Source organism: Triticum aestivum, chromosome 3A (genome assembly GCF_018294505.1).
Source record: "Triticum aestivum cultivar Chinese Spring chromosome 3A, IWGSC CS RefSeq v2.1, whole genome shotgun sequence".
Taxonomy (NCBI): Eukaryota; Viridiplantae; Streptophyta; class Magnoliopsida; order Poales; family Poaceae; genus Triticum; species Triticum aestivum.
The window spans coordinates 579455329-579467179 of NC_057800.1; the positions used below are offsets into that span (position 1 = coordinate 579455329).

The following is an 11851-nucleotide window of genomic DNA, read 5'->3' on the forward strand; positions in this document are numbered from 1 at the left end:
GTAGGTGTGTCCAAATTGGTGTTATGGAAAAGACGAGTCCTGGGCGGCATTGGTGGATCTTTGGTGTGATGAGGATGGAGCCTGGGCGGCTATGAGAACAAAAAATAAGGCTAACCGAGGGACGAGGGAGTACATGCTCAGGGAAACCGAAACCACTATCTCCACAAGGCAGTTAATGTATGACTAACCCCATTAAACATTCTTCTTCTTCTATTTACCATCACTTTCTTATGTATGACTAACCTCTGTTTGGTGGTGCAGGAGAAGAAACTGAAGCGGCCGCTCTCACACATGCAGGCGTGGGAGATCGCCCATACGCGGAAGGACCCCAAGCCTGGCGAGCCCAAGTACTAAGGTAAGAAGACCGCGGGTAGGAAGAAGGCCCACTCCGAAGCGTATCTGAAGTTATATCCTGACACACCTGACCCCATTGCGGCGCCTCTGGACGACATGGCGGTGGTGAGGATGGGGCCCAAGGAGCACGGTCAGGAGGCGGTTCTCGATGCTGTGATCACTCCTAGTATCTCCTACACACAGCTTCGTCGGATCGACCCGAGCCTGAGCCAGCGCACAAGCCAGCCAGTGACCAGTGCACAGTCCCTCTTTCAGGAGCAACAATCTGTAAGTATTTTCCCTCTTATCTTCATTGCTCACTTTATTTTTCGCACTTAGTAGTTTTATGAGTTCCATCATGTCATACCGTAGGCCTACCTGGAGCACACACGCCAGGAGACCATGGCGTGGCATCAGAGGCTTTATGAACACCAAGTGCAAAGGGATAGCCAGATGCAGCAGGCTTTTCAGGAAATGGCGGCCGATAGGTGTCCTCAGTTCCCTTCAGCACAATGCCCTCCAGCACAACTAGTGTTGCTGAGCTTTGAGGAGTTTGTGGCACAGAACGCTGGCCCCTCGCCGGTTAGTTCATCCCCAATCTATTCACCCAAAGCATGTCATGCCTTTCAACACAGTCATATATCCCGTGCATATGTCTTTTTAACATCCAGGGAACAGGTGGATCTACCGTTGGCGGTGGTCTTCGCAGCACTCCGGAGACACGGAGCCCGACCACTTCGATCCACGGAGGCAGAGGCGGTCTTGGCGGTAGCGCTGCCGCTAGCAGTGACGACCTGGGCTTCGGCGGTCTTGGCAGTGACGACCTCCGCGGTGCTCGATGATCCTTGTGTGTGGTGATGATGCTTGAGATGACTTGTGTGTGGTGATGATCATTTAGATGACTTGTGTGCTTCTCTATATGCTTATGCTTATGTTGGTTGTGATGATGATCATTTAGAGACTTGTGTGTGATGATGCTTATGCATGTATTGTTGTGATGGTGCCGAATGATATCCCGTTGTGTTTTATATGTCTATTCCATCATATATATCTGCTGATATGTCCTGTTATTTGAATTGAATTGATTTGAAAACAAACAGAAAAAAGAAAAAAAAGCAAAGGCAAACTATGCCGACGGCTATGCCGGGCCGTCGGCATAGGGCTGGCGTGAGCTCCCAGTAGCTGACACGTGGCACCTATGCGTCGGCATAGGCGCCCACGTGTCAGCTACTGGGAGCTCTGTATGAAGGAATATGCCGACGGCTTGGCCGTCGGCTTAGTTTCAAACTATGCGGACGGCCCAGCCGTCGGCATATCCCTAATCCACGAGCAGCGACTGGTCGCCACGTGGCACACCTATGCCGACGGTCTAGCCGTCGGCATAGTTTTTAACTATCCGTCGGCTTAGGGGTGCCACGTGGCGACCAGTCGTTGGGCAGATTTGACGGCGGCCGCCGTTAGGCGTGATTGTTGCCGACGGCCGTCGGCATAGATGTACGGCCCCCGTCGGGAAAGCATCTATGCCGACGGCTTTTCTATGCCGACGGCCTCCCTGGCTATGCCGACGTATATGTTGCCGATGGCCCTATGCCGACGGGGCCGTCGGCATAGGTCTGTCCCGACGGGACTCAGGGCTATGCCGACGGCCCTAGGGGGCGATTCTGGTAGTGCATGGTCCGTTGAGATTCGAAACGAAACGGTTGTAGCTTCAGAGAAACTACCTTCCTCGTGCCCTCCGAAGCAAAAAGCCGTTTATCATCATCTCTCGCCGCGACCCTGCCGAAAGGGTCGGGGCAGCATCCAAAGTTCGGCCGATGGGAATTCGGTGCTGCACCTGTCACACTCCGTCCGTCGCATAAATTTCGCCGCAGCAAGCGGAAAGAAACTTCGTGGACCTTGTCTCTTGGCATCGGTTCGGTCGTACGAGTATTTCCTAGCGTTGGCGGCCGGGGTGCTCTCTCTGACCGCTCCACTCCAAGTCGAACCGAAGCCCATGCGACGTGACAGGCACCACCATCATCTGGCGGTGTGAACCGAAGCGCATAAATGCGTAGTGCACGCCATGACCCATCACTGCATGCATCGCTATCACTGTAGTACGGTTTTGAAAACGGGACGGGCGGAGCGGAGCCCCGTACTTGAATTAATCGGCGGCGCCGTCGCATAATTGATGCGGCATGTTCGCGCAGGGATGGAAAGAAGTTTGCGCGTGAAGATGCGCGATTGACGCCGCGCAGGACACAATCAGGCCGGCCGGATCAGAGCGAGCGTACAAGCGTCAACGTACGTGTGGAGCCAGGTAGAGCGACGATGATGCACGGTGACGCCAACCGTTGGCTAATTAGGCGGAGACCCACTCAGGGCATATACAATGGTTCTATCTTAGCAATGCCACATAAGATAAATGATGAGGTGGAGGAGAGAGAAATCATAAGATAAGGCTTGTCTTCTCTTAATTAAGAGAAGGCAAGAGATGATCTCTTAGCACAATATGTCTCACCATGTTTTTAGGAATAACTAGCTATTGAAGATAAGGCTAAGAGATGACCAATTGTAGACATGTTTTTTTGTCATCGCTAAATTACATGCAAGATTTAAGATAAGACTACCTTATCAACCATTGTACATGCCCTCAGTCGCTGCTGGTGAGCCGGCCGGCCGCCGAGGGGCCAGACCAGCCACCGGCCATGCCGCGCGCAGGCGCAGACGTGTCGAGTCGGCGGACGTGGACTTGCTGTGTATAGTTCTCTTCACCTTGACTCTTCTTCTTCATTTGGGTTGATAATTGTCGCCAATGACAATGAGGTGGTCACGTCACGTGTGCCAACACCCATTTCGATAGGGTAGGTAGTTTTACACGAGAGGATGCCGAGCCGAGTATTATTGGTCCTGTGGCATTTGCGAGAGGAGATTGCTTTGGAGTTATGCTCCGTTTGTCGGGGGTGGAGTGGATTTGATCAAGCCATCAACTCTGCATCAGCATCACTGCATGGTAAGCATGTGCGCATGTCCTCCCGAACAAGGGCTAGACAGCGAGAGGATAAGGTTGCTTGCTTGCTTGTTACTACCACTGTTGGCTCGACGCCTATAATTGCTGCAGCGTACTGCGATTCTCTGCTAGGACTAGGACTAGGTGCGGCGTCAAATCGACGGATCAGTACACGCATGCAGCGGCACACGCAGTGCCGGGCTGTCCGTCCATGTTGCGTCCGTTTGGTTGGGCGACGGGGACGACGCTTGACACGGGCAGGTGTGGTGCCCCCGGGCCCCGGACATGGCCATCGCTGTGTGGAATTGTGGATAAGGAGGGTGGTGCCGTCCTGCCCGTGTCACGTAGAACGGACCATGATTGAACGGGCAGTAGCCTCTGGTGTGCCATCCATCGACCCTGGAGCACTGATGGCCCAACAGCCTGGGCTAGTGGCGTTGCTAACAACAGGTGAAGGTGTGCCCCGCAAAAAGAAAACAGGTGAAGGTGATAATGTCGCCACACGGTTGCCACAGATTAAATATGCGACGGACACGTTACGGCATCTGACGTTGTGTGTGGGCGGACGACTGCGCGGAGGAGGCGGCCACGCGGTGGGCTGGGAGGGGAAGCGGGCGCTGTCGTCCCGAGTTGACGCACCCGCCCGTGCGCGGCGCTTTCGGTGCATCTCTATTCCTAATGTCTCAGTTGGTAGGTCGCGTTCCGAGTTTTATTTTCGTCCCATCATACTCGATCTTTTTTGGTACTTTTTTGATACTTCCTTCTACCATCCCTTCAGCCGCGAAAAACCAAGAAAAACCCCGGGATCGAGTCCCGCACACGCCCAAACTCCCGTCGTTATTAACTGAATCGAACGACAAAATACCTACGAAGAAAAACCAACGAAAAAAAACCCCTCGAGCTCCGACGGGAACGAGGCTCCCCTCGATCTAAAACAGCGCTAGGGTTTGCCCAGCCGCCACGCTCCGCGCTGCCGCCCAAGGCCCGCTCCGCCCCCACCGCTCCCCGCAACGCTGCTGCCGGTGGGCCGGCCGGCGAAGCCGCGCCGTGCCCAGGGACGGCAGCGGCGGGGCGGTTCCGTCTCCCTACCTCCTGCCAGAGCCACCACCCCACCATACGTAGATCTGGCCGGGAGCCCCGCCGCCGACGAGGGCCACACCGGCGATCTCGCGCAACCTACCTGCCTCATGTTTCCTCTCCGTTCTCCTCCTCTCTCCGACCCTTGTTCATCCGCGGCCGCCCGAGCTCGCCCCGATTCATGGCCCTCTCCTTCCGCCAACTCTGGTCCGTCGCCGGTCGTCTGTGGCGCGAGCGTCGCGCCTCCTCCTCAACCTCCTCGATCCGCGATGCCCTGACTGCACTGCGCACGTGCGCCTCGCGAGCCATGGCCGCCTTTTGCCGAGCTGCGGGATCGACGTCTGACCGCCATCATGACCGGCCTCTTGCGAAGGTCCCGGTCGCAGTCTCCTGTGCCTTTGGACCTTGGGAGCGACTGGGTGATTATATGCCAGGTAATCTATTTTGCTGAATTTATTCAGAAGGAAAATCCTTGAGGTACAACACTGACCAGCTTCCTTGCTGTCTCATCTCAGCTGTTTTGGTTGAGCTAGACGCCAAAAGCAATATTGCAACACCATGGGTGAGGAACATGATTCTGCCAGTATTTAAGCATTATACTTGCTAACACTGAGAGCTTAATTATCTTTGATGCAACCAGTCCGTCCAAGCATCCAAATGTACGATTCATGTGCCTAGAATCAGTACTTTTGCATGTCTGATGCATGCAGAAATATCCAAATTCGGCCATTAATTTCCCTTTTAGTACTTACTAATGTTTTTTTATTGTTTTGGTTGATCCAGAGTTGATTTGGGATGTAGAGATTAAAGAACAGTAGGGCGTCAGGTTCAGAATTGCCTTGGCATCTTCCAGTGTGGGACGATGTTGATTGTCGGGATTTGAAGATAAGTGTGCCCCATACCGTGGCTGAGCCTGTCGGTTTCGCACAGTGGCTGCACGACACCTCATGGACCCGATGTGAAGGTAGCATATGCTATTCTACAGTGCTTGCCCTCTGAAATCTTAATTGTTGGTTGTACAGTTAGTGCTAAACTGCAGTAATCTACTGCACTTGCATCTGAATTTTACATTTAATAAGTTAATACTTGAGAGTTAAGATAGATCAGTAATCTGGTTGGGGCTCTATCGTTGTGGCAATTTGGCAACCGTTGCTAGAGGTGATAAATCTACTGCACTTGCATCTGAATTTTACATTTAATAAGTTAATACTTGAGAGTTAAGATAGATCAGTAATCTGGTTGGGGCTCTATCGTTGTGGCAATTTGGCAACCGTTGCTAGAGGTGATAAATCTGCAAGCATAAAGTCAATGTCCTGCTATGCCGCATAATTACAGTGCTTTCACATTATGGTAAATTTGTTTCCTAAAAGTAAAATCTTTGTCGTGCCCAATTCATGGTGCAGGACAAGTAAGCCATCCACACGAAGTCGGCGGCAGCAAGGGTGTGGGGCGTCGGGAGGAGCATCTGGGTTGAAGGTTCTGGCCCTCGCCATTGAGACTACCGTGTTCGTCGCCGAGTACATCTGGTATGTACGCAACGAACCTCCCTAATGCAATGTCGCTGCTGTTTATTTCATCTTTTGATTGCGGCAGACTATATTCCACTAAGGCACATTAGGGAGTAGCTTTGGGATAGGGGCCAAACCTGCATATTTTGATCAATTATTTTTATTAGATTAGCAATGGGAGCTTACTGTTCAGTGAGGATTTTCCCCCTTAAAGTCATATTGTTAATATCCAAAAAATTTAATGGGTGGGTGGTGATGTCCCACTGCTTTGCCCTTTTAATTCCAGCACTTAAATAAGAATTGGAGGGCAGACGTTGCACAAATGGATCATGTGGCATTTACTACTGTTGTATTATCATATCTAGCATCTCTCTATAAAAAATAAATCTAGCATTAGTTTTGAACTTCTGATGATGTAAGGTAAACACAGAGGCATATCTTCGTCATAGTTGCATCCTTTATAGCAGAGATTTTGTTATGAAAAAATTATTTTGTTGATGGAAGCCTTTGTGCTTCTGTCACTTGGACGTGAAGTTTTTGTAGACAATCTTAGGACGTGAAGTGGGATGCAACATCTATAGATCTACTGACACTGAAAGGTGGTTGTTAGTTAGGTTCTGATTGTGCCAATCAATAATACACAATTGTTACTAGGGTTCGGCTACGGATGCCATCCATCAACTCATGTTTTAAAGTGTGCTTGTGAGATGCAATCCGATCTCTCTATCTTTCCCGCTGAGATGCAGAGGAGCTCGGTGTTTTAGGGCCTGGCTGTTGCTGCAGGGGAAGGTGGAGCTGCGAGGAAACAAGACAGGTGGACAATGCGACAGGAAGCAAGAATGAATTTCTAATCAATCTACTGTTTCCCTTGAGTCGGGGGGAACGTACCACGCACCACGTTGTGTTTATTGATCTGGAATCCTAGAGGATCACCCACCCTCGTAATTCAGTATTGAGATGATCTCCTTAATTTCTCAAATGTGTTTTATTAAATTGGATTCCTGTAATTATCCTTGCTCTAATTTGATAGTTTTACCCTCCCGAGCATGTTGTGCTTCCATAAAAACATGAATATTTCTCAGCCATTTTATTGAAAATGTAGTCGTATGCTTTCACATTGACTCTGGATATTCTCCTAAACGAAGGTCAAGAACAATTGATTTTATCGGCAACAGGAGGCGCTTATCAGTCGCCATCAAGTGCCTCAACCAGTGCGGCGTCCAGGTACACACATTGCTTCATCTCCTGTGCTATCTCATCGTCTAGACAATATATCCATGGGTGACCCCTGTACTCACCTCATCTCCAGATTAGAACATAAGTGTCCGTAGGAGGGTAGGATCTAGGCAACTGCAGTACTGATTGTCCAGCTAGGCAACAAAGTCGACGGGGCAAATAACATAATCTTCAGATAAAGTTATATTCGAAAGTCAGTAGGCTTTTCATGATTGCCAGTGGTAAAACAAGCATATATTTCTTTTGATTATTGACATAGCACAGCTTAGTAGAGTGGACCAACCAACATTGGGTTTGGGAGGTCATTTAATAGGAAACACTTCGCTGCAAGTTTCTTCACCATTGAACACAATTCATCACAAGACTTTATATATGTTGGCTGTCATGCATGTACGTCTGCAACTAAATAATTACAGGATGTTGTGTGCTTGTTCTATGTCCAGCAGTAAAGATGTTTGAAGTTTTGTACCAGTTTCCAATAGATCATTTCCTACAACAATATTTGTTTTGCAATCCAAACAAGTAAATGTCTTGTAAAGAAGTAGATGTTTCTGCATATCAACACACCATTCAAGTTATTTACAGAATGATTTTCTTGGAGCGTTCATAATTTCATGTATGTTTACATCATTATTCATGTGTGGGTTGTATTGTGTTTTCTTTCGTGGGGTGCCGGACGCGCTACTGACGGTACTAGCATGTTTGGGCTGGGGAGACAGAGATGGTATGCGGAGTAAGAAGAGTGATTTAAGGGGAGAGAAATCATAACAGGGGTTGGTGGAGCAGAAGAGGGTGAAGGAAGACTTGTGGGGAGCTGCGAGGAATAGATTTTGGGGTATGTTACTATTTTATGTGTGATATCAGTTCATAATTTACTGCAGCGGTCAGTTCTCTACTTTCTATGTACTAGGTTAATTCTATTTGCTAGCCTGAAGTGTTTTTTCTATAGCAACTAAATATTGTGAAAGTAACCCTGAAACATACACACATCTACTAAATGCAAAATTGTTTCTCTGTTGGTACGAACAATCATGTAGATTACTGCATGTAGTTTCGTTTTGCACACAACATACTCTCCAGTAGTGCCGAAATTAGAATCTCAATCCCTGTCCATTATACAAGATGCAAAAGAGTTCAGAATAAGATATCCATCATCATATTCACGCATTTTCTGTTGTAATATATATTTTGTATTTGTGTACAGGTTGACACATTACACATACATACAGTATGTCTAACTTATGCAGAAGAAAAGGGGCCCTTCATATAAATTATTTGCATGCTCATAGTTATGAACTTAATACACTTTGCCTGGCATTCATAACCATTATACATCCTCCTGCCCAAATTTGTTGTCCTACGTAATAGTGTTCCACTTTGCGCCTACCACTGGTAGCTGGAAATTAGATATAATAATAATCAGTTTCCTTGCTAGATTTGTTTCCTTATAGGATATCCTGCCGATTTGATCTATTTTTGGCTAGAGCACATGGGATCAAACCAGAGGTAATCAATTTTCTATGTTCACCTGATTAGTTATAAGGAATTTATTACCTCTGTTTTATTTCCAGGATACCCAAACCAGTGGTAACGTTTTTTATGGCTTTGAAATTCTGTACAAGGTATTCTCATGTCTAAATACTAGAATTGTTTGTTCATTGCTAAATTGTTAATGAGGGGTCCATGTAGTGCTCTCAGTGGAGACACTAGACCATCTGATGTTCATTTAGACATTTCTATTCAAACTTTCAAAGTGATTGTTTTCTTTTTGTGTGTCCACACAGTTGTTTGTGTGCATCCAATATAAAACTTGCTATGAATTTGCACCACCTACACCCTTTTTCCATGTCTTAGTCTATATGAATTACCCACTTTATATACCGCAAAAAGAAATTACCCACTTTATAATAACTCACATGTTAATTAAAAGGAAAAAGATCTGAACCATCGACACTCTATAAGTTAAGTTGTTCAACTAAAATTTAACAAAGAGATATTTGATTCCATGGATCTCTAATTTTTCTGCAGTGTTGTAATTATATTGTCTCGGGTGTTGTTGTACGTTCCTTGTATCATGTTGACTTACTCCTTGATCAATAGGGATGTGGATACAAAATTCCATTTTCCACTACTTATATTATCCTCATTGGACCTTAAGCTATAATCATCGGTTGTTGTTGTGTGTCTGCCTGCCTGGCAATGTTTCACCTCTATTTTTGACCTACTGTTGACTTATTTGGAACCTGAGAAAGAATTATTTTACATGTTAGAGTACTCTCATATGTTCGAAGTCATAAAACCAGCTGAGATAATGAAATAATGCCAGGTAATTACTCGTGGTTTCAAGGTTGCGCAAAGGAGAGGAGGCATGGTTATAGGTCCTCGACAACATCTGCGCCTCATAGGTCAGCCATGATTCTCGATTTTTTGTTCTGCTGTTATTCCCAAAGAAACATCGTAGTTCTTTTGGATGGTGAAAGATTATTCAGTTACTGAAATACTTCTTATCCAAAGAGCTGGGAATATTTAAAACATCTAAATTGCTTATCTCAACACTATAATAGAAAGTACTATCTCGAAAATAATAACAAAACACCGTGATAAACTGGGCACCGGAGCCATATTGACACAGACCCATGATCAATGATATGTGAGCCAAGTCTTGATACCCGTGAACTTACAGCCACCCATTGAGTGCATGATTTCTTCCATCTCCTTTTCTTTTGTTTTCCAGGGCAGATATTCCACTGTGCATCGTATTTGACCATACTTAACCAAGTTGATTCATATCAATTAGTATCTTTTGGTTTTCTTCCAGTTTATTAGGCATGGACCCAGCCACAAATTCTGAAGCTTCAATAATTTGGGTGGTCTAATAGTTCCTGTATAGCTTGATGTCATATCAGGTGTAATATTTTGTTGTTGCTTGATGTTGCATCAAGACAAGCTAGGGTCAACAAGGAACAAAGGGGTTGACACATGGAGAAGCGGGAGCATAAAATTCAAAAGGTACTGAACATGTGTATGGATTACACCGGTGAGTGAATGGTGTGGCACATTGAGTCAGAGAGGAGTAGTTGCTTGTCTGGTATGAAAAACAGTTGTTTCTCGATTAGATTAAGGCCAAACTTATCTTCAACATGTGTGGTCTTTCATCACCATTTTAAAAGAGGTTCAATGCAAAATCCTCAGACTGCCAATTTTTACTATATTGGAAGTACTTTATCGATACGTTTGGAACAATTCTCAGATTCCATGAAACATATTCGTGGCACCAATTTTAACTAAAGAATAAATCAATCTCAATTTTGTTCTGTAAAAAATTAAAGCACTCTCCTTTCCTATGAGAAAAGAAAACATATACTCCAATTGAAGGAAGGAGTACAAAGTTGAGTCATTTTTGAGTCACTTATTGCGGGACGGAGGGAGTACTACATTGAAGCGATTGCCAATTCAAGGAATCATTTTCTATGGTCAGTCCAAACAAACAAAATTTAACCATATGGAAACAATATTTAGTTGCCATAGAAGTAATTTGACCCGAAACAGTTGCCATCCAAAAAAAGGAAGTGAAAAAACCATATGAAGGAAACTAAAGTTCCAAAAGCAAGGAGTATCAACATTTGAAACAAAATATATTTTCATACAGAAGTAATTTACATCTATGGAAGCAATTTTTTGTTCATCACTAATCTGTATCAATATGTGTTGCATTCTCTTTTAGAGAAGTGAACTCTGAAATCCCTCCTCATTCCAAACAATGAAATTCTGAGGCTGAAAGTACAAATTTGTTACGACATGACTGGCTTAGAGAAAAAATGGGCGTATTTGGAGCCGGATGGAAACATGGGCAGATTTGGAGCAGTGTGAAGACGGCGCACGCTGGTGTTGCAATGACCAAAAGAGCCGAAGTGAAAGAAGAGATGGAATGACAATGATGCAACCTTGTCGTGTGATTCTTGTATGTATATTTGAGGTCCGTAGGAAAATATGTATTAGTGAGATAAAGTGACGGAGATGCATCTTAGGTGGAAATGGAAGCAGAGCCCAAAGATAAATAGAGAATTATTAGTTTGTGAATGAACATGTGGTGGAAAGATTGTTTTCTTGTTCATATGCCATATTTTCTTACTATTTCTACTAAGGTGAGGTGCCTTGTACATGCCTTATTTTTAACATACATAGTAGTGCGAGACAACAAAACAATGACATAGAAGCCACATGCATAATCAAGTTACTACATATTGAGAGGATGATTTATGTATGGACAAAGAGGGCTAGGTAGAAGTTCAACAAAAAACAGAGGCTAGATGGGGTGCATGGTGTTTGTTGGAATAGAGAGAAGATACTTGCTTGCAATGTTTTCCTTCGAGGCGGGTAACTTGAGCATTGTTTACAAATTTTTCCCTGGCCTGGCAGTCTACTAGTTTTCATATATGACGGGACGGCGTGCAATCTGGGCGTGATGAGCGGCCTAGCTGTGCCCCTCTTTTTTTACTCTGAAAAAGGAAGATCTATGGTCAAAGTACACCACACCTTAATCGTAACACGTAAGCTTATATTATGAGACTGAGCCACGGAGGGAGTATATAATAAAAATTACATCAAGGTATTTGTATCACTAAACAACCACTCAGAGCGAGTCGTCAATGACTAATGTCGCCGCTCCTTTATCAGAGCCGGCTTGACCTTGTACATGACAGCCGGA

General features: G+C 45.7%; 1 long non-coding RNA gene across 7 annotated transcripts; it reads left to right on the forward strand.

The window, feature by feature from the left end:
- The first annotated feature begins 4622 nt into the window (after positions 1–4622).
- Positions 4623–10152, forward strand: LOC123058699 (uncharacterized). Of its 7 annotated transcripts, none has more exons than XR_006427282.1 (9): positions 4623–4833; positions 4915–5058; positions 5183–5363; positions 5803–5925; positions 6691–7131; positions 7841–7978; positions 8579–8765; positions 9470–9548; positions 9962–10152. It is a non-coding gene; the product is annotated as an uncharacterized lncRNA (long non-coding RNA). The 7 variants fall into 7 exon arrangements; XR_006427280.1 differs by having other exon boundaries at positions 6691–6848; positions 7053–7978; XR_006427279.1 differs by having other exon boundaries at positions 7053–7978; positions 8579–8649; positions 8715–8765.
- Positions 10153–11851: the final 1699 nt, after the last annotated feature.